Source organism: Lissotriton helveticus, chromosome 9, assembly GCF_964261635.1.
Source record: "Lissotriton helveticus chromosome 9, aLisHel1.1, whole genome shotgun sequence".
NCBI lineage: Eukaryota > Metazoa > Chordata > Amphibia > Caudata > Salamandridae > Lissotriton > Lissotriton helveticus.
The window spans coordinates 239,412,857-239,436,885 of NC_136070.1; the positions used below are offsets into that span (position 1 = coordinate 239,412,857).

General features: G+C 47.6%; 1 protein-coding gene across 1 annotated transcript in view; it reads left to right on the forward strand.

Annotated features, from left to right (window-relative positions):
• Positions 1 to 6,203: 6,203 nt before the first annotated feature.
• BAHD1 (bromo adjacent homology domain containing 1) overlaps positions 6,204 to 24,029 on the forward strand; it is a 569,963-nt gene continuing 552,137 nt past the window's right edge. Inside the window, exon 1 of the mRNA XM_078659804.1 lies at positions 6,204 to 6,546. The gene's annotated coding sequence lies outside the window, so the exon portion shown is untranslated. The remainder of the gene's footprint in view (positions 6,547 to 24,029) is intronic.

The window sequence follows — 24,029 nt, forward strand, 5'->3', positions numbered from 1 at the left end:
TTTACTCTAAGAGCTGGAAGATTTATAGCTGTCAGCTCAGCTGGCTGGGGAACAAGAGAGCTGGATTCGGGAAGTCACTAAATGGACACTGGTGAAAGAGATACAAATTATACTGATTAGAACAGATGACAATCTGCATGAGGACTTAGGAATTTGGAAAATATTAGTGCCCAGTCTGATTTACTCCCTGGGCAATAGACCCCCATGAAGAAGATAAGGTTTTGTGTCAATCCTCTAAGGAGTAAAAGAGATATATCAAATAATGCGGGCTATACACTATTTGTATTGAGATACTATGCATTACAAATACTTATGCTGTTTAAATTTAAGTGATGCTGCTGAGACTCTATATGTGATACATTTTTAATTGTTATAATGTTAAAATCAATTACAATATGGTTTTTAAAAACTCTGAGCTGGCCACTATTGTCCTATTCTATTCCCCAGTAGGCTTGCATTGCATCGCCATTATTTAAATTTCAATACCTTAAATGATAAAAAAGATCACATTTTAAATTTGCCCAAGAGATGGAGGACTTGCAATCTGCTCTTGTACCTTCTCTCGTATCTTTCTTCATGGCCTGCTTGATGCCACACTGGTTCTGCCAATTTCCCAGATGGCCTTTGATTTCCCATCCGCAGCTATTTTTCAGCTACTAGTTCCCTCCATAAGACACAGTGCCTGACCTCCTAGGCACCATCATTTGACACAGTTGTTGGCACAAATCATAAACTCTTGTTAGGATAAACCAACTAGAAAGAAAGAGCTTTGACAGGACCTATGCATCTAAGAAACCTTTTCTCAAGAAGGATTGTGTGCCCTACTTTCATGGAACTGCTAAATGTCACTGAGGTCAGAAAAAAATAATTAGTTGAGTCAAGTAAGGTATCAAGGCTTGAAAATTGGACTTCACTTCTGGGATAGCAAAGGGCCTGTCTCAATAAGATTTGTGGTTTCATATAGGATACCAGTTAGGCAATTTCTTCTGAGGCGAGACTCTACAATGAGCTCCAGGCATTAATTATAGATAGAGGGGGTGCCAATTTCAGTCTGGACTTTCTGGATCTTGCCGTTTCAGTTTCAAAGTCTTAATATTTTTTTAGCTGAGTAGGAGACTACGGATAGATGAAGGGTATTTGATGTTATTCCAAATACATCAGAAAGATTCTGGGCCAAGTAGGGCAGAAAGGCTTAGATGAATGTGGAGTTGGCTGCCTAAACAATATGTAAAGCAGTCCACTGGTATATGGACGTGAGAGGTAAAGATAGACAGCTGGTGAAGATAAGGTGAATGATCCATACATTTTGGTGAAAGAGACCGGTACAGATTGGAGAGTTGGTGGAGGCCAAAAATATATTTAGGTTTAAAGCATTTTATTGCAGAAATATAAAACAAGACAAACAAAAGAAACTCAGCGTCACAAAGATGCCATTCAGGGACCCCACAGCACGAGCGCCATCAAAAATGCAAACCGTACATACATAACAAGCGGCGGGGTCACAAGCTAGGCACTCAAGCGGTGACGATTGACACGCAAAAACTTCCCCCCCCTTAACAAAACAACCCCCCGCCTCCCTTGGAGACCCCTCCCCCCCCCCGGGTGGTGATGTGCCAGTTCAACGTCACATGCCCTCATCAACAGTGCAATAGACCCGCCTCCCATCATGCAGGCAACCATTAGGGTGATTAAGATTGCGGACCAGGCCGGGAAGTCAAGCGCAGGAGCCTGAGGTACCTGGGGCAAGTAATCTCCTTGAACTCCGATTGTAACAGAGCGAGAAAGGGGTGCCACAGCTCCTCAAATTTATCTACCTCCCCCGCCACCGTGAGGGACAGCTTCTCCATACCCAGAACATGCCATAGCCTATGCAGCCAACCTGAAATGTCGGGAATGGTGGTGGTGCGCCAGAATATGAGTATGTTTTGTATCGCTGAGCCTAGAGCAATTGCGATCTGTCTGCCTTTCCTGGACCTCAGGGGATACATCAACCTGTTGGGTAGCCCTAATAGGACATAGGCCGGCAGGCGAGGTAGTTCGATGTCGAAACATTGGTCGATCTCATCTAGGATGTTTTTCCAGTATGGGCCTAATAACGGACAGTCCCATAAGATATGTGTGAGGGTCCCGGTCTGGCCGCATTCACGCCAACAGGTGTCAGGGAGACCATGATTCATGTCGTGCAATCTCTGAGGCGTGTAATACCAATATGTAGTTATTTTAGTGAAAGTCTCAGTGAGCCCGGTGTGGTATGCGGAATGACGCGCGCGATAAGATATGTCGTCCCATTCCCTGTGGCTCAGTGCTCTTCCCAGTTCGCGTTCCCACAAAAATATATTTAAAACGAACCAGGGAAGCATTATATCAGCTCAACAGTCTATATTGAACTATCCTAGACAGTTGGAAAGAAACTACTAAGGGAAGTTGATAAGTCACCAGGTCAATAAGATGTCAAAGGAAAGGTGGTGTTTTGGCACGAAAAGGCGCTATTTATATTTGATATGTTTATAACACTTGACTGCAAGAGATAACACTGAAGAGTTAGAAGAGAAAAGAATCATAAAAAAGTCACAAAGTAATCTTCAGGGACTAAGAAGCATTCTCTAGCCTCTTCCATGTGCTAAACAGAAGGGAGGAGATGGATGCCCTAGGGCATAGCTATCACCAGTGTCGCAGGTGCAGGGGTACTGGGAAACAGGAGTGTGAGGGCGCACCATACCATACCAATGGCTGTTTACTACATACTCTTGAGTCAGGGGACATAATCTTTGATTGCATTGTGGCACCTTCGCTAGGCCACTGGTGATTCCATTAACTTAACCTCATTTCACCGCTCTTTATCAAGGGTCGTTACTTTAGTGTGCACCGGTGGTTGCAGGTGGGGCCCAATGGCACTCATTTATAGGGGGGCAGCAAGTATTTTACCTCATCAGACTTTGACCCAGAGCATGAGAGGAAAAAACACACAAAAGGGGGAAAAAGGGGGAGAAAAAGACGACAAACTGTAACAAAGAGAGAAAGCAGGATCCTGCAAAAGTGAGATAAATGGGCAGGGAGTGTCTTGTTGAGAAGGCTTGAGGTGAAATCAAGACTACCTCAGCCTTGGTATTCGGCGGACATTGCAGCCGCCGCCGCCTTTAGAGCAAACATGTGGCCCTAGGACTTACACTTTTTCAAATAAAGCACTGTCAAAGCCTTGCCTTGCGAGGGAAGGGCCAGATAAAAATTGTCTACCCGGCATATAGCCTATGACAGTCAGCCTCTGAATCCATGGGATGTGTATGGGGTTCGTCCCACCGCTGCCTCGAGTCCTGACAGAGCTGGGGGGGCCCCCACCCATACAGAGCACAGGAAGCCCAACCAGTCCCTTGTGCTCCTGCGCAGATAGCGAGCAATGCTGGAATGTGCGACAGCTGAGTGGAGAGGATCTGGTAGTTCAAAGGGGTTCAACCAACCAGCGGCCGTTTGCCTCTGGGTCCCTCAATTGTAAGTGGAATGGAAGATTTCAAATATTTGCATGCCCTTATTTTGCAGACTAGAGCAATCGCCGTCGCCACTTCATTCGACGCAATGGTCCCGGGTTCGAGCCACGAACAGTTCATGATATACCAGCATGGCCCGTTGAAGTTCAGGGTCAAGCTACCGCTGATTCATGGGGAGATAGGAGGCCGCGGCTGTCACCAGCACAGAAACAGCAGATTTACAAGCCCCTTGTGCCACATTTGCGTCATTTTTCCCATGTGAAAAATGACGCAAAAGGGGCGCAGAGGGCTTGTAAATCTGCCCCTAAATGCTCGACATTGCTTAGAAGGGGCAGCGCTACTCCACGAGACAGCCCTTGCACAGAGAAGGCGCATCCAAAGCCACGCGCACAGAGAGGACAGAACTCGAGGTGGTGTCAGTGTCGCCGACTCCCTTCTCACCTAGGATTAATGTCACTCAGACCTCGGCAATGCCGCCCGCGCAAAGGCATAGAGGAGCCGGCGCTGCTGTCCTTTAATCTGGACCCCGTTTGTTCAGTTGAACAAGCGTGTTTTCACCTCCTGCCCTCGTGTCTTTGTATGTCTGGCTTCCGGACGACCTGTGTGCACATCCCGTGGCATAACGTCCATGTTAAGCACGGCGAACAAGTCGACGTGATCTGTTTACCTTTCAGAGCACAGTGTCACTTGCACTACCCATCGTCTTGAACCAGATGATTCCAGTGTAACAGGCTTGCACACTCACCAGTGAAATCACTGGCACTGCCAGCTGAGTGCTACGCCACGGGGCTCTTGGGCACCAGGAAGTCGACAGTCTGTCCTTTTTTCCTCGACGTTCCGTCGGAAGTACGCAGTTCAGCTGCGTGATGATTACAGAAAAAAAATGAAAATCTAACAAACCATGTGTATGCTATAGCAAGGTGTAGTACCTTGCCCTGTGCGTGTTGCACATGCGTGATGCAAAGCATAGCACTGTTTGCAAGAGATACAAAAACGCGTGCGAAGGACGTACTGATTTTGAGCAAAGTAAGGAATAGTCCAGTGTCGGATAAATCGTATGTGCGTGTGTGTGCCTGAGAACTAGATGGTTACATGACCTAGCGTGTAAGATCCCAAGCACATTACAGTTACACAACATAAGGTGTAGCAGGTGCATACAGCGTAGCACTATGGGCGCGAGGTGCTACGTGGAAGGTATATTGGCGATTGTGCACAAATGGCGGAGATGCAAGGTGTTTCTGTTCACATCATGACTGGTGCGGTTTACTCGAAGCCACTAGAATATAGCAGGGAGGTGTAGTATAATGTGTGACTATGACTAATAAACAGCAGAAAATGATGTGAAAAACAGGGTGCCACGATATTAAAGATGTATACAATGTGTACTATGAGAGCTAAGCAGCCCGTTGAGTGACAGGTACACAGCACAGTTTTGTGATGAATTAACAAGTGTGTGTGCGACTCAGTGTGTGTGGGTTGCACCCACACTCCATGTGACAAATGTTCCGCTCGCTGAAAAGCGGTCCATAGTGTCGGTGCTTTTGACACTTCACTGCCTGTGTGACTGATACCCATTCGTAAGTTTGTGACATGCACAGTCCAGTGTAACAGCTATTTAGCCCACTGTTTACTGGAGATCAGTGCTTAATGTGAGCCGGTGCTTGCAGGTGGGGGCCCACCAGCACTAGTTTTTAGACTCCCGGGACTTATTTTTTTTATCATCAATCATTGACCCACATCAAAAGAAAGAAAGGCAGGAAAGGGGGAGGGGGCGTGACACCAGAGGGGGACAGGAGGGATGAAAAAGAACCTGCAGGGGTGAGACAAAGGGGCACGTGAGTATGGCGGGGGATGAACTAAGCAAAAGATTGAATTAAGTTTAGGGTCCTTGGTCTTGGGGAACCCAAGCATCCAACAGCGTTGATGGCATGCTTTCTTGGGAAAAAACGTTAATTCTTTTCACAAATTAAGCAGCGCTATGGATTCATGTGAGGTAAACGGGTGGGCTAGACGAAGCTAAGTGTGAGAGTCATCAAATTGACAGCCACGGTTTATGATAGATTCGCAATCCACTATGTCAGGTTCACACCCGTGTAACTGTGTGCTCCTCTGCAGTTTTACTTAGCGCGAACTGGACCCGCAAGCATTGCAGCGCTTTTCATGAGCACCAGTTACACTACACAAGAACTCAATCATGTTGGTAGGCACGCGGAGATTGGTTCTGTCTGGTGTGGCGATGTGCACGGATAAGGGCGTAAAATACGCAGCTGTCTTGTTGATAAGAGATTAACTGCTGTGTTTGACAGTTTGAGTTGCACCTCCAAGTTAATGTGCGTGTGTGGCTTTGGCACGAGAAGAAGGACCTCCATGTGACAATTTTGAAACTCGTGTGTGGTAGGTGTGCAGTTGGTTGTGTGTGCGAGGTACACAGCCCTGTGTGGTAGATACACATACCATGCGTGTGACAAATGGACTGATGTGTGTGAGCTTCGGAGCCTGGTGTGTGTGACATGCGCAACTGTGCACGACACGCAACCTCCGCGTGACAAACTGTTGGCCGTGAGAGAGAGATACGCAGCTCGCCGTGTGTGTGGCGGACTCCGAGCCCGCTGCGCGCAGAAGTGGGCTTCGAGGAGCCCCTGGCCGCCGTGTGCGAGCACCGCAGCAGCAGCCAGGCGGCCCCGCCCCAGCCGGGTAGGTGTCCCCCCGGGTCCCCGCCCCGGGCAGGGTGTGCTCTCGGACTCGAAGGAGCCCCGGTGGCGTGCTGCGGCCCCCGAGTCCGCGCCAGAGCCTCCGCTGGGGACACTGCAGCAGCAGCCGCCGCCGCGCTGCCTCCGAAGCCTGCCTCCTCCCCCTGGCTGTGCGAGCCTGCTCCTCACCACCACTCCTCCTCCTCCCTCCAGATGGCAGCTGCTCGCAGCTCGTTTCCCTCCTCTGTTTTTAATGCAAATTGACTTTGAGAGCTGAAAAAAAAAACACCCGGAAAGATGGCGCCTGCGGGACACCTGGAATCGGCGCCGTGCCCGAGCTGAGGGACCCCGTGCGCCCGGATCCGCGGCCCAAGGTAGGAGAGGCTCCCCGTGCGCAGCGCGGCTGTGAGGCTCGGCCCCTCCCGGGCTCTCCCTGCACCGGGCGCGGGGGCGCGGGCTCCGCGCTGCCGCCTGTGCCTGGGACATCCGCCGGGGTGAGGATGGCACCGAGTGCTGGGAGGAGGCAGTGCCCGCGCAGGGGCAGGGGAGAGGCTCCCGCAGTATGGGGGAGGCTGCTGGAGCCCGAGCTGTGCTGGCCGCGGGCTCCGGGGTGCTGTCCCTGGGGCGGGTGCTGCCCCTCCGGTCCGGCAGGGTCTCCGCTGGGGCCTGGGGGGGAGCGCTGAGCACTGCTCCCCGGGAGGATGCCCGCTGCCCTCCCCTGGGGGCCGCAGGTTGACGCCCCTATCCCTGGACTGAGGTTGCCCCAGGTTCTAGCACAAGTTTGCCTCCCCCTCGTGCCAGGGCCGGCTGCCCACGCCCCCAGGATGGACATGTTTGGCGGGTCCTCGCCCTGAGCATTTGTCACTGCGTAGCTGATAAGTTGCTGCGCTGGCTGTCCTCGTGCCCCGGGCACCGCGGGCGGTGGCGGGCCCCGGAGCCCTGCGGGCGCGAGGGCTGAGTGTGAGGGGGAGAAGCAGGGCCCCGCAGGTTCTGGGGAGTGGGGGCCCCGGCCACGGGAGCTCTACGGGCCTTGGGCCCGGGACCGTTGACAGCAGCAAGGTAGCAGTGTGTGGAGCACGGGCTCCCCCGTCCGCTGCTGGGGCTCCCTGCGCCCTACCAGGGGCTACTGCCTGCTGCCAGTAACTACACACACGCCTTACCACCACACACACCTGTGCCATCACCTGACATGCAGTCTGTCATCACGTCATACTCTTCTGTGGCATCCCCTACCACATAGCTCCACAGCCGCCACCTGCCACCTTCTTTAGTGTGCCATCACCTCTCCAAAGCCATCATCTTGTACCTACCTGCCCCCGCCAATGTGCCATTGCCCCCGGAGCTGCCACCTTCTTTAGTGTGCCATCATTTCTTGTGACATCACCCTTCCGAAGCCATCATCTTGTACCATTCCACCCTCGCCGACCAATGTGCCATCGACAGCATTTACAAACAATTCCAGCGCCACCAGCTGCCAACTGGCATCAGTCTGCCTTTTTGTCACGTACACGTCTCCCAAGCCATCACCGTGTACTTGTCTACCCCTGACCAATGTGGCATGCCTAGTTCTGCCAACCTCCTGCACTACTCTCCCTTAGCTCGTGTTATCACCCCTCCTACTCTGCCACCAGACCAGCTCCGTTTCTGTTTTGACACCGCTTGGCACCATCTCTAACTAAGTGCATCCACGTTATGCAGACCGTCTGCGTGCCATCATCTCACCATCCTCCCTGATCCGTCATCGCCTCGTGTGCCCTCTGACCCTCCCATCCCCAACTTGCATGCTGTTCTCTGCCATCCACGTGCATACGTAGCATTAAGTAATATGGTCGTTGCTTGTGTGTTTTTTTAATTGCCTCCAACCCCCCGGGCCAGCAGTGCAGTAACTTACTGCTGCCCTTGCTCAGGAAAGGGAAGGTTTGCAGGGTGGTGGGGGTGGAAGGATGAATCTTCGTCCAGGCTCCTGGTCTTCCGCATGCCACCAGCCTCCCTCCCCGGGCAGCACGCTGCTAGCCGCCTGGCTCTGCGCGCCTTCCGCGGACGCCACCCCCTCCGGGTGGCTGTGTACAGCGCCATCCACCTGTCACAATACATCACACGGCGCTTCTCTGAGTCATGTTCTTTCGTGAACACTGTGATGTAAGCCAATGTATGTGATCGCGATCCCGTCTCCCTGTGCCATTCCAGCATATACCGTAGCGTCCCCTGTACCTATGGTTTCTGTACATTTCTGTACGTGATCCTCATGCCCTGTGTGCATGCACTTGAGTGCACTGCTATACCTCACCCTTCACTGCTACACACTCCTTGCATACTAGATCTGTGCACGTGAGTGCACTGCTATACCTCACCCTTCACTGCTCCTCACTCCTTGCATACTAGATCTGTGCACTTGAGTGCACTGCTGTATTCCACCCTTAAGTGATCTTGACTCCTTGTACACCTGCTGCCTGCACTTGAGTGCACTGCTGTACCTCACCCTTCAGTGAACCTCTCGCCTTGTATACAAGCGGGTGCCCTTGAGTGCATTTGTACCGTACCCTTTACTGACCACCACTCCTTGCATACCGGCTGCACGCCCTTCAGTACGTTTCTGTACCTCACTTTTTTAAAGAGCCTTACTCCTTGTTTATCAGCTGCACCCACTTGCGTGTATTGCTGAACCTCGTCATGTAACTATCTCCGCTCTCCTTACTCTCGCTGCATGCACTCTACTGTATTCACCTTTCACACCCCATCATGACCCTTACTGCATTTTAACATGCTGCGGGCGCCTGGGTGCGTTGCTGTCACGCCTCGAGAGCCCCCTTACACTGCCTGCCACCAGGCCACGTGCACTTTGGGTTCGTTTCTCCTGACCTCCTGTGCAGGTGCACGCGCCTCGCGTGCTGTGTACCCGATGCACTTCAGTGCGATCCTGCACCTCGCCTCCCAGTGCACCTCGGTGTTCCCGCGCATCCAGGCTGCTCTCTGTTTCGCCCGCACGGGTCTTGCTGGTGAGCTGTTCTCCTGGCTATGGGTTGCTTTGCTTCGCTCACTTCTGCGTGGTCGCCCTTTGCTTTACTCCCGCCGAGTGTTGGCTGGCGGGCGGGCTTCACCCACGTGTCTTCGGCAGTTTTGGGGCGCTTTGTTTGCTGTTTCATGTAATGCGCAGTTTTTTTGTCTCGACATCTGCACAGATTAAGCATGCTGCTAGCCCCTTCCAGTATATTTCATACAAGTACTCTTTACCATCCATGCCAACTGTTGAAGGCGATGCGTTCACAGGGGTGTTGTTTTTTATTCTGTGGGGATGGGTCTGCGCGGTGTTTGGGCGGGGCGGGGGCGGCAGCCACCACGGTCCGGTTTATTGTAGTCGTGTGATGGGGCTGCTGCCCACGCGCTCTGGTTCCGGCCGGACGCCGTGTCGCGCCCCTCTCTCGGGGCCACTGGCACGTTCTGGGCTGTGTGTGTCAGTTTCACGCCTCCACTGTATATTGTTGTTAAACGCGGGGCTCTGGCTGGCGCTCTTTAGAAGAGGCGTGCAACCTCAAACACCACCGGGGTTTACTGGAGGTCAAATTCTTCTTTAAATAAGGCTGGCATGGCCGTCCCCGGGGCTCGCACTCCCCGTCAAATCAGATCGTAGGTCTGGTTAGAGAACTGTAAGATTTGGGAATAGACTCATCTATAAAACATGGCTGGTGTTTGTATTAAAATTCATACCTTATGTTCCACTTGTGCAATACCGCAGAGATTAAAAACAATTTTGTGCTTGAAGCAAAGTACGCTCTACCACAGTGAACTGTGCATGAATGTCGGTCGGTGAGGGCTTAAATAGATTGTTTCTGACTTTAGTGTGAACTGCAGTAGACTGCGCCTCTATTCCATGGGGGTGACTGCCATGGATTGTGTCATTTTGCATAATGGAGAGAATTTGCAATAGAATGTGCCTGCCTGCCTTACAGAGTGAAGTTCTGCAGACTGCGCCTGCATTGCATGGGGCGGGGCCCCACAGATTGAGCCGAGTGTATTTCAGAGAGACACTTTTCTGCAGTTCAGGCAGTTAAATGCCACCGATTATCTGAGCGCAAGAGACGGGGCTGCCACAGGTTGTACCTGCATGCCATACAGAAGCATTCATGAAATTGGGCCTTTAGTTAAAAAAGAACTGATATATATATCGTATGAACATCCCATTGGGTTAACTGTGATATGTAATGCACCTGCATTTCAGAAACAGCTGTTATGTACTGTACCTGCACCGTTTTTAGTGGCTGTATGTGATGCATTCATTTCAGCAGGGGAACTGCTGTAGATTGGACGTGTTTCGGAGAGAAGCTTGCAGTACTGTACACGCACGGCTGAAGAGCCTGGAATATTTTGTGTTTGAATTTTAGTAAATCTATAATAGAATGTTCATGTAGTTCATTTTAAAAATGCCATTGCTGGTGTCTGCATTTCTGAGAGGACGGCCGTGTACAGACTGCCTGCTATTATAAGAGAACATCGGTAGATTGTTCTAGCGTTTTAAAGAGAATCACACAACTGCAATAGTGTATGCTTGTATTCAGACAAATCACTGTAATGATCTGCGATTGCACTTCAGAGAGAGAACTCTAATAAATTGCGCCTGCATTTTTGAGACGTGCAATAAACCATGCTTGCATTTTAGAGGGATAAACTGCAATACTGTATACTTAACAGAAGGAACTGTTAAAGCTACTGCCTGCATATTAGAGGGTGCGTTGCCTGACAGTGACTTTCAATATTGGAGAAGAAACCGCAAGAGTGTGCCTGCATTCCAGAAAGAGGACTTTAATAGATGCTGCGTGTTGTTGACTAAGAAGAGTGCTGTAGGCGACGCCAGCATGTCCTAAGCAGGGACGGCCAGACAGCGCGCATTTGAAAGATGCCCTGGTTGGGATTGTTCTCGCATTTCAGGAGCGCCTAACAACTGCGCCACTCTTTTGCCTGCGTTTCAAAGAACACTGCAGGTAGAGAAATCCCGGCACAGTATCCCTTAAGAGCCGCAGGTGCAGAATGGAAAGTTAAGCCGTGGGTTTCCCAGTTTCAAAGCGGCGCGTGTCCTGCTAATGGTGTCGAGGCAGCTCGCGCAGGAGGTTCTGAGACCCCCAGTCACGAGAGCGCTCTTCAGATGGCAGCCTGGCGCCTCCCGACAGCCTGGCCTTTAATTGGTTGCAGTTGTGCTCACCTGTCACAGCTGGAGTGTTTACACGAGCGCTAATAGACTCGCCGGCGACGTGCGCCGAATATCACTCACTGCGTCACGGGTGACACTCGCACGTGCGCTGAGAGCGAGGGCCCCTCCGGCCCGGAGTGCACCGGGACACTGTAGCATACATGGCAACAGAGCCGAGTCGTGCAGCAAACGCCCGATTATGAAGCACAACATGGCCTTATTTTGGCTGCCCCCCTTGAAATTCCATCTCCTTTAGTAGAAGTAAATGTGGGAAATACATTTTCTCGATTATTGTATTTTTTTTAATCTCCCACTTTCCTCCTCCAAAATGCTGGCGTGCATGCTGTGGTAGTACTCACCACCCCGAGCTGTGCATTTGAGCTCAATAGCCGGGCACTCCTCGTGCGTGCAGCATGAACACAGCGTGGGTGGGCGGGCTCAAGATGGCGGACACCGGGGTTTGCGCCACAGGCAGTAGTTTCACTTCACGAGGGGTGAATCTAGTTCAGAGTTCCCTGCTCCAAAGCCTTCCTATGCTGCTTCCCTTTACTCTCTGGCACTAGTGCGCGGTATCCCCGTGCGACACACTTAGAATTGCTATTAGTTTAGCGGACAGTTTTGCCAATGCTTAGTGTAGTAGCCACTTTTACTTAGCATACATAAGGGTTACAATACGGGCAATTTAAGTTGCCACTATTGTGTGTGTGATACGTTGTCCTGGATTAGTACCTGGGGAAGTGAAACTACAAAGATCATACTACAAAACCAGCCCGGGCTAAAGTTTCCTCGGGGAAATTCCAGTTGACTAGTTACAAATGGTTTCTACTTTCTATTGAATCCAGCTCTCTATGAAAGAAAAACTACAAATGACAGAGTGCAAGGCTTGATAAGGTCCTCGTTCGTCTCTCTCTGTGGAAATTCCAGCCGACAGTTATATAAGATGTCTATTTATCCAGATGCTTGAATATAGGGTTTTATAATTTTTATAGACATACCCGTTAGATCCATTCGCGTCTCGAATGGTTTACTCATACCGATGCTGCGTGTACACCTCCATGGAAGGTTACGAGAGAGGCGAGGTACCAATGCCCTGCTTACCCCAGGGTAATAGACCCCCTTCGGTGTAATGTTGTATATTGTTTCAAGGGGGGTGCACGTACAGATCGATGCTGGAAGACGCAGCTTATCTTTGTGATGTTCATAATATACTCTTAAAGTAATCGGAATGCCATCAAACCCTTAGATTTAGTCTTTGCGCATGCAATAGCGGATTATAATAAAGTCTTGATGTATATATGATCTGATATGAAAGTCCTAATGTTTACGTGATCGGATGCTCAAAAACCCGTCGATAACAAGCCCACGCGCCCGGCTCAGAATACGACCCAATCTCTCTGGAAAATAGTCATCCTCACGGTGGGGGCTGGTTAATCTTTAAACGATCATTAAACCAGCCTTGTTTAAAGCACATTATCTTTGAAGTGAATTGATTGATTGATTGATTGAATGAAGCCCCAGGCTGAGATGTGGTGGTGGCCAATGGAGAGTCTAGGCGCTACATATGAGCTGTATGGCGACGATCTTAGGACGGCCGAGTTCCACCTGGGGCGGAACCTCGATGCAGCTTTAGATACAGGCTCGGGAAAAGCGAGCTGCCAGGAAGGAAAAGAGGCCCCTCAAAGCAAAGAAGGAAAGAGGCCCCTCAAAGCAAAGAAGGAAAGAGGCACTCAAAGCAAAGATGGAAAGAGGGCCCTCAAAGCAAAGATGGAAAGAGGCCCCTCAAAGCAGCCCTGGCTGTCAAGATGACAAGAGGCCCCTCAAAGCAGCCCTGGCTGTCAAGATGACAAGAGGCCCCTCAAAGCAAAGATGGAAAGAGGCCTCTCAGAGCAAAGAAGGAAAGAGGCACTCAAAGCAAAGATGGAAAGAGGGCCCTCAAAGCAAAGATGGAAAGAGGCCCCTCAAAGCAGCCCTGGCTGTCAAGATGACAAGAGGCCCCTCAAAGCAGCCCTGGCTGTCAAGATGACAAGAGGCCCCTCAAAGCAAAGATGGAAAGAGGCCTCTCAGAGCAAAGATGGAATGAGGCCCCTCAGAGCAGCCCTGGCCTCCAAGGTGGAGAGAAGCCCCTCAAAGCAGGCCTGGCCGTCAAGATGGAAAGAGGCCCTCAAAGCAAAGATGGAAAGAGGCCCCTCAAAGCAAAGATGGAAAGAGGCCCCTCAGAGCAGCCCTGGCTGTCAAGATATAGAGAAGCCCCTCAAAGCAGCCCTGGCTGTCAAGATGAAAAGAGGCCCCTCAAAGCAAAGATGGAAAGACGCCCCTCAGAGCAGCCCTGGCCGCCAAGATGGAGAGAAGCCCCTCAAAGCAGCCCTGGCTGCCAAGATGGAGAGAAGCCCCTCGAAGCAGCCCTGACCGTCAAGATGGAAAGAAGCCCCTCAGAGCAGCCCTGGCTGCCAAGATGGAGAGAAGCCCCTCAAAGCAGCCCTGACCGTCAAGAAGGAAAGAGGCCCCTCAAAGCAAAGAAGGAAAGAGGTCCCTCAAAGCAAAGATGGAAAGAGGCCCCTCAGAGCAGCCCTGGCTGTCAAGAAGGAAAGAGGCCCCTCAAAGCAAAGAAGGAAAGAGGTCCCTCAAAGCAAAGAAGGAAAGAGGCCCCTCAAAGCAAAGATGGAAAGGGGCCCCTCAGAGCAGCCCTGGCTGTCAAGATGGAAAGAAGCCCCTCAAAGCAGCCCGCTGTCAAACAGGGTCTGCTGCAGGAGTGAATACTGTGAAAGTAGGGGTCCTTGCTCCGGTCAAAACTTTGTACACCTGCTTTTTTGTGGGGGGCGATGGGGTTAGGCTGTGTAAAACTGTGGGTATCACTAGCGTCAGGAGAGGTTCAATGCTTTTGTGTTTCATGGTTGCAGCACTGTGCAGGTAGCGACCCCAGTAATGCTGCCTCCACGGTGATGAGGGAACATTTGTCAAAGTAAGATGGAAGATGGGCGTGGCTGCCCCGGAGCCTGCGTATTCCAAGAGCTGCTGGAGCATTTCACCCAAGCCGAGGGGCGCATTGTTCATGTATTAACTGTAGCCCATCTCCGGCGCTGTGCACGTCCCGCAGCCAGGAAGTAGGAGCGCGAGGTTTCAAAACCAGCGTTTGTGACGGATGTATGACGTTACAACGCATACTTTTACTCCGCATACCATTACAACGCGGTATTTACAACGAATACCGTTACAACGCATAGCGCTTAGAGGTGCTGGATAGTGGTAAGTATAATTTTCTATTCCAACTCCAGTCCCCGTGGACACTAGGGAAGGTGTTGGATAGAAAATTAAACGTATTCCCTATCCTAGAGCGCCCCCCAGCGCAATGCGTTGTAATAGTATGCGGAGTAATGGTCGCGTTGTAGTGGTAGTGCGGAGTAAAAAATGCGTTGTAACAGGTGTATACCTTTGTGACTGAAGGAGAATAAATCGATTGGGCGTGTTACAATAAATATGTTATCGGAGTCAAGTCCTACCGTTGCATATTTCTTGCCAGATGGTTACTTTGATCTATTTTTATTGGTGCCCGTCCACGTAAACTGCACCCTCTGATGCTTTCGTTTTATTTTCCGCGCTCTTTCGATCCGGGGGTCGTTCTTCCGGTGCTCGAGCTCTTCCTGCTGGTTCAGTGTGCGGACAGCGCCTCTCCCCTTCCCTGCAGCCTGCACAGAGAGCGCTGACCGTGGCCGCCGTGCATTGAGTCCTCGGGCTGCCACAGTTGTGACCTTCGCACCGTGTGATCTCAGACCCCGAGAGTTGCTTGTGTGAAGTATTCTGGGTTTATGAATTGCAGCCATAAACGTTTCCAAAACTAAAAGGGGCAGGCAGCTAATACACGCAGGGTGTCGCGTTGGTACAATTGTCGCGTTGGGACAGTGTTTTCATCTGTCGCTCCTTTGCCTTTGACTGTTCCACCTCATGACCTCAAGTATTTGCAATCCCGGGACCCTGCACGCACTGTGAAACAGCGCCCTGCTTCTCATCGCTCAAACGGTGCCCAGAGCCAGGCTAGACAAGCTGGCTGACCTGCAAACAAAGTGCCAAAGGGGTGCTTGTGCGATATTCACCCGCTGACCTTACAGAAGACGAGGCCCGCCAGACAATGCACAGAAGAAAGTGTGTGAATGAATGCACGCACCATAAAACACAGAGAGGAAAGAGAGGCAGAAAGGCCGCACCCACCTCGCCTCCCTGCTGCACCCGGAACAACAACACACCACCCAGTGCATGGTGAGATAGGAGGTCTGTACCCGGAGTGTATCGTAGAGTGCACACGATGACATAATCCTAGGGTCTGTGAGGCCAGTGTGCAATGGTTTGGGTGATGCTAGGAGTCCTGTAAACATTTATTGTATCCGCCGATGGGATAAGTAATAACAGATAACACTGTGCCTGTGATGATCATAGATGGCCCATCATCTAACTTTAAAAAGGACATATACTATCATCATCGTTGGCTCTGTGAGGACAGTGTACAACGGTTGGGGTGATGCTAGGAGCCCTGTAAACTTTTCATTGTATCTGCGTATGGGGTACGTTATAACGCCCACGCTGTGCTTGTGAGGACAGTGTGATCATAGGTGGTCTGTCACCTGAATAAACTTTAAAAAGGACATCTAATAGCATCATCATACGCTCTGTGAGGCCAGTGTGCAATGGGTGGAGTTGGGGTGATGCTAGGTGTCCTTTAAACATTCAATTGTATCAGCGGAAAATATATGTTATAACACACCATGTTGTGCTTGTGAAGCCAGTGTGAAAATAGATTACCTATCACACGATTAAACTTTAAAAAGAACATATACTATCATCATCGTAGGCTCTCTGAGGCCAGTGTGCAATGGTTGGGATGATGCTAGGCGTCCTGTAAACATTTATTGTATCCGCCGACGGGATAAGTAATAACAGATAACGCTGTGCCTGTGCTGATCATAGATGGCCCATCATCTAATTAAACTTTAAAAAGGACATATACTATTTAGTGATCATAACCCACTCATGTTGACTATTAATATTAGGGCCCTTAAAAGTGAAATTGTCTCTTCCAACATTTTAAACTCTAATATAGCCTCTAAATGTCAAGGCCGTAGATTAAGGTGGGAGGTGATTACTCCTATCGACTTCCTGGAAAACCTGTACAGGAGTAAAACTGAGGATCTGACCATATGCTTAGGTGAAAACTCGGACTCAAGGGATATCTTGGATGCTTTCAATCGTATTACAGAACAGGTAGCAGTAAATATGACTAGGAAAAGTAAAATAAGGCCTAAGAAATTGAAAAATTGGTTTAATCAAGCCTGTAGTGACACCCACGCGGCACTTTTAGAAGTGCTAAAAGAGTCTGGTAAGGACGTGCAGAAGATAGCAGAGGCAAGAAGGGCCTATAAAAAGGCTATTAAACGGAGGAAAATCGAGCTCAAGGATATGGCTTGGGAGGAACTGACCAAAGTGAGTGTTCTGAAAAGTAGCACTCAATTTTGGAATGGGATTAACAGTCCCCTGTTTAATGAGACAGAAAATACAAATCAGGACTGTCTCATTCCTCCAGAAAAGTGGGTGGAGCACTATGGTGGTCTTTACGCGGAAATAAATAATTCATCTCTCGTGACCCAGTGTGATTTTGCACAGGCAGGAAAGATCATTTTTACCAGAGAAGAAGTCTTGGAGGCTATTGTGACCACAGCACACGGGAAAGCACCAGGTCCGGACGGGGTTCCGGCAGACCTGTATAGAGCAGATCCCCATTATTGGGCAACGATTTTAACTTCTATTTTTAATGCAGTTACCATAGTGGGTCCCCCAGCGTCCTGGGGCAAAGCAGTCATCATCCCAATATTTAAGAAGGGTTCAAGAGAGGATCCGGCATGTTATCGTCCGATCTCTCTCCTAGACTCGTCCGCTAAGATAATGGGAAAAGCCGTCTTGGTGTGGCTGACAAATTGGCTGGAAGAGAATGCAGTTATTTCAGACCTGCAGTACGGGTTTAGGAAGGGAAGAGGTACTGCTGGTCAATGCCTCAATTTACATCTTGTTATAGGGAAGTATACGGTCGCTAAGCAGGGGGATATCCATTTAGCTTTTATGGATCTGTCCACTGCTTTCGACCTTGTGATCCGACAGAAATTGTGGACTTCCCTGTTTGACATGGGTCTGGACCCTTTACTGATATCCTTTCTAGCCGTTATCCATAATGACACTACTGCAGCAGTCCGCTATAGTGAAAATGGGAGCCTGACGGATTCTTGGCCTGTAAAGCGAGGGGTCAGGCAAGGGTGTATCCTTGCACCTTTACTGTTTACACTCTATATAAATAAATTAGGTGATGCCCTAATTTCATCATGTAAGGACATCCAGAGAGTTGGCCAAAAAAAGATTCCTGCATTACTATATGCAGATGATACTGTGCTAGTTGCTAGGACGGCAAGAGGATTACAATTACTTTTAGACTGTTTTACTAATTTTATGGACTCTCTGGATTTGAAAACTAATTTTAAAAAATCACATGTTATGTCGCTAGGTGGTGGACGGGCGAAAAGGGTATATTTTTTCTGCAAAGGGCAGGCGCTTATTAAAGTACCTACTTTCCCATATTTGGGTATTGTTTTCGATGATAGACGATCGTGGGTAATGCAACGCGCATTGAAAAAAAAACACATTAGCGAGGGCCACAGGGGCCCTGCTGGGCTTTGCAAAACGTTTAGGCTGTAAGCCACTACCGGCCATTATGAAAATCTATAACGCCAAATGTTTGCCTATGGTGTTATATGGGAGTGAGGTGTGGGGCTATATTGATTCAAGTGAGATCCAAATGGCAGAAAATGTTTTCTTCAGAAAAATATTGTCACTACCACAATCTACAGCAACTTTTAATGTGCACGAAGACCTGGGGACTGGTTATATTTCTGATCAGATTGCTGTAGCACCGATACTAGGGTGGTTAAGAATCTGGGCACAGCAAGCCCCGAATTTAAATCAATTAATTATCCAGGACTGTCTGACTTTAGATAAGGCCTTGGCTATACCATGTATCCGTTATATTAAAACTCAAATGGACATAATGGGTAGCCCGGATTTATTTACAAATCCTAGGGCCTTAAGTAAAATCGAAATAAAGACCGTAAAATCCCAATTTTTAAACAGGTTGAAGGCCCAAAGGGAAGAAGAGGAACTGGTAAAACCATCGGTTAGAAACTTTGTCATGTTAAGCACGGGGAGAGAGATTCAGCCGTACTTAAAATTTATAAACCAGCCTTTCCATCTGTTTGTTTTGCTAAGGTTTAAACATAATATGCTACCATGGTTGTTATCTTTCCCCAGGGGGTTAATTAAAAGTGGGATTTTGGGCCCGTGCCCATGTGATAATAATTCGGAGCAAAACGTCCTTCATATGATCTTTTTCTGCAAGTTTTATGAACTGCAGCGAAATAAATGTATCCTGCCACTGCTGAGAGGTTGTAATTTTGAGCAGATGAGACCAGCCCTGGCCTACTTACAAATGCTTGGGTCTGCTGTGGTATGTTTTGGGGTGGCAAGCTACATTATAGGGGCTGTGAGATGTCGTAAGAAAATACTGCTACCTTAATTACCTTCCTTTGCCCTTCTGTATTTCAGTCCGCAGTACAGTAGAAAGTTTTTATTAGTGACGATTACTAGGTGAATTTTGGAATTTTAGAAAATTAACAAACTGGGTGACAAACCTTTTATCTTGTATATGTGTTTGATGATTGTAAAGCACTATTTTTAATATCGTAATATAATTAGTTGTGTTAATTGTGATATGGAAATTTGATTAACTGTGAAATGAATTACTGTTTGTGCTTTGATGGTTTTAAAATTTTTAACCGAATAAAGCAAATTTTGAAATTTGAAATTTGACATATACTATCATCATCGTAGGCTCTGTGAGGCCAGTGTACAATGGTTGGGGTGATGCTAGGAGCCCTGTAAACTTTTCATTGTATCTGCGTATGGGGTATGTTATATCGCCCACGCTGTGCTTGTGAGGACAGTGTGATCATAGGTGGCCTGTCTCCTGTAAACATGTCATTGTGTCTGCGGAAGGGATATGTAATGGAGCGCCATGTGCTTGTAATCATAGATGGCCTGAAATCTGTGAATTAAGCTTCAATAAGGTCATCTAATATCATTTTAGTCTCTGTGAGGCCACTGTACAATGGTTGGGGGGATGCTAGGGGCCCTGTAAACATTGTATTGTATCTGTGGATGGGGTATGTAATAACACACCACACTGTGCTTGTGAGGGCAGGGTGGTCATAGGTGGCCTGTCACCTGAATAAAAAGGACATCTAATAACATAATTTTAGGCTCTGTGAGGCCAGTGTGCAATGGTTGGGGTTGTGCTAGGAGTCTTGTAAACCTTTCATTATATCTGCGAATGAGATAAGTAATAACACCTCACACTGTGCTGGTGAGGACAGTGTGATCATAGGTGGCTTTCACCTGATTGAACTTTAAAAAGGCCATCTCATAAAATCATTTTAGGCTCTGCGAGGCCAGTGTGCAATGGTTGGGGTGATGCTAGGAGCCCTGTAAACTTTTTATTGTATCTGCGAATGGGGTATGTAATAAAACACAACACTGAGCTTCTGAGGACAGTGTGATCATAGGTGGCCTTTCACCTGATTAAACTTTAAAAAGGACATCTAATAACATCATTCAGGCTCTGTGAGGCCAGTGTGCAATATTTGGAGTTGTGCTAGGAGTCTTGTAAACCTTTCATTGTGTCTGCGGATGGAATAAGTAATATAGCACATCAGACTGCTTATGAGGACAGTGCAATCGTAGATGGCCTATCACCTTCTGATTATGCTTTTAGATGTCCTTTTTAAAGCTTAATCGTAGGCTCTGAGGCGCCAGTGTACAAGGGTTGGGGTGATGCTAGGAGCCCTGTAAACTTTTCATTGCATCTGCGGAAGAGATAAGTTATAATACACCATGCTGTGCTTGTGAGGACAATGTGATAATAGATTACACTTTTAAAAGATGCTAGGAGTCTTGTAAACGTTTGATTATGTTTGTAGAAGGACATTTAATTAAACATCACCTTGTGCTTGAGAGGAGAGTGTGATCCGGTCTTCTGATTAAACTGTAAAGAGGACATGTAAAATCACCCCCTTGGACACGTGAGGCCAGCGTACAATGACTGGGGTGAGGTGAGTGGTTCTGTAAACTTTTCATTGCATCTCTAGAAGAGCTATGTAATAACAAATGACATTGGACTTGTGAGGAGAGTGTGATCTCATATGGCCTTTAACCTTCTGATTAAACTGACTGGCGTCATCATGGGATGTGTATTCACCTTGGGCTCTATGAGACCAGTGTTCAATGGCTGCAGTGATATTAGAAGCTGTGTAAACCTTCCATTATATCTGTAGAAGAGACATGTAAAACACATCACCTTGTGCTTATCAGGACAGCGTGAGCATACACAGTCTGTACCCAGATTAAACTTTAAGGAGAGCACGTAATAACATAATCTTGGGCCCTGTGAGGCCAGTGCATATTGAGTGATTATAGCCGGCTTGTAACCTTCTGTAACTATCGAGGGGACATGTTCTGTATCACACTATTGGATAAGTGAAGCACACCTTTTATATTACAAAATGTTGAAAAACTAAAGTAGTAATAAGTGTTTATTGAGAGTCTAAGATATCAATAGAAGCCCCCGAAGAAGGGCCAACAGCCCGAAATGCATTGGGCAAGATTCAAACCATTAGAATACATTGAATAGTAACATGTTGTTTGTTCAGTATGAATATGTGAATATCTGAACATTAAATGAATCAATCATGATTTTAAATTATTTTGTGAATTAGTTTTGTTCAAATGTAGTGAAAATATTGGTTTAAATTATTGATGAATATTGTGTATTGTACAAAGGTAACATTGCATTAGCATTTGCTAAAGTGCACAGTGGTCTGGTCGAATAGACTTGAAGTAGCATGTTCTGTATCACCCAGGGCCTGAGAACACCAGGATGGAAGTGATCTTTGATGGCCTCTGTTCTTCTGATTGTACCATAAAGGGTACATATTCTACTTCCCTGTTTTCGATATGAGACCAGAGTGACAGGCACTAGCCTGTAACGTTCTGGTCGTAACCATAGAGAGTGCATGTAATAAACCACACTGTGAGGCTCTTACGCAATGATGGGAGGGTACTGCAGGATAGCTTATTGCTCTCTAGCAATAACTGTGTAGAGTCCATGTAATATCATGAGTTCCTGTGAGGCCAGTGTGCACTCACCAGGGTGACCCTAAGTAGCTTCTACCTTTCTGTCTGTAACAAAAGAGGGTATATGTATGTTTAAATCTGTGCTTGGTGGGATTAGTGAACAACAACAGGAGTGGTGTTTGGAGATCGCTCACTTTTGATAGTATCTGTAGAACAAACATGTAATAACACACCATCTTGTGTTCTGAGAGATATGGGTGATCACAGGTGATCTATAACCTTGTAATTAAACTATAAAGAGAATAGCGAATAAAAGCTACTCGTGTGAGGCCAGAGTACAAAAACAGAGGACCCGCGGTGATATTAGAAGACCTATAAACTTTTCATTATATGTGGAGAAGGGCATGTAATAACGCATTATCAAAAGATTCCAATATCAAGAAGTATTTTAAAATAAAGAATAAAACCAAAATTAGATGTTTGCTATGGTTATTGTTTGTTTTTTACACAATGTCCATAAATGTCACAATCTTTCATTATGCATATCACAATTCACCCTAAAATGACAGCGTCTTTAAAGGCTGTAATATCATATGTTACAAATGTAGTCCGTAACCAGTACGTTTGCTTGCAACCTAAAGGTAGGTAATGTCGGAGCGGACGTTGTAATGACTCCGGTCTATATTGGCACATCCTTCAAACTTCAGTCCTCTACCCAAATGAGGGCAACAAGAGTCTAAACTCCCCAATAGGATCAACAAGAATCATAGCCTGGTTATTTTATGCAATACCCTTTTGACGGGAACAAAATATAAATGCTTTTGTCCTGGGGAATTCAGATAAGCATCAATTCAGCACATATTCAAGTTGACTCTTCCATTCAGTGTCAAGGCAGTCTGGAGATAGGATAGAACCTGACTTTGCTTGGTCCTGCATTCTTTAAATACTGGGTTTGATTTCCCTGAATCCAAAAGCGAATGATCCTCAGAGAATCAACTGCATATAATTGGAATTTAGCCCAGTCATTGTGCTTCAACAGGGGACTGGTGTGATGGCCATAGGTAATCACATCCAAAGTCGTGTTTCAGTGTCCCGTCCTGAGGATTTTCTGAGACGATGACACCGTTTCAGATTGGCAGCTTTTTCAACCAAAGTTTGCTTATCTAGGTTAAACTCCAATCTCACCTTGTACTTCTTTAGGTGGATGGGGGTAAATAAAAAACACATTTATATGTCCTTCACTGCAACAAGTCCAAGCAGGTATCAATCAGTCCATTATAGGCGAGCTGCCTATTAGCCTAGAGAGGAATCAGATTTGTTAGTGTAACTTTGAGAATAGGACCAGTGGGGAGACTGTGCTGTTTGCTATACAGTGGACAGAGGGCAAAAGATAACGAGGCACAGTTCTTCTTAACGGAAGCAAAGTCATTTCTGGGAGAACCATTATCGCTGAGCCAGATGCCCAGATCAAGGTATTTGGATGTGTGTAGGTTAGTTTGTGTTCCCAAGGACCTTGTCTAACCGGGCTTCTGACCTTTCCAGAAGATCGTAATCTTTATCTCACTGGCAGTACCATGCAAACAAGTTATAGCATTATATGAATTTTGCTGCTTCAAAAATCTTACCAAACTGGTAGGTTTCTGGCTGAATATGAACAGATCATAGCCGTATTGCCCAATATGACTATATACCTAACAATCCCCAATTTTAGATTCTGCCTTCTGTGGACTTTAGCCCAGGTCAACCATGGGGCCAACACACACCCCTGCATTTGCCCTTATTTATCGCACACACTTTGTGCTACGTGAGGCCAGTGGGATCATAGATGGTCGGTTACCTTCTTATCAAGCTATGGAGAGGACACAAAATAGTACATTGGCCGTGTGGCTGATCTTAGGTAACCTGTAACTTTTTGATTATATTTGTATAAGGGCATGTAATAACACATCGTCTTGTGGCCTGTGATTGATCATACATTGTCAATACAAGTGCTGTAACCTCTTGATAAAGCTGTAAGAAAAACATGTAATAACACATCACCTTGGGCCCTCTGAGGCCTTTGTGACCATAGACTGCCTGTAACAGCTCTGAACAGAACATGTAATAGTACCGGTGGAGCGATCTTAGGAAACCTGTAATATTTTGATTACGGCTGTATAGTAACATAATGATATATCACCTTGTGCCCTGTGATCGTACACGGTCCAACACCTTTTGATTAAACTATGAGAAGGACATGTACTAACACAGCACCTTGTGCTTGTGAGGACAGCGTGATCATAGCTGGACTATAAACTTCTTAGTAAGCTATAAAGAGGACATGTAATAGCCATCACCACACAGCTGGGGTGATGTCACGAAATCTGTAGCTTTTTAATTATGTCAAAGGACATGCAATAGGAGATCACCTTGGGCCTTATGAAGCCAGTGTGGCTGTCGGCTGTCTGTAATCAAGAGGAA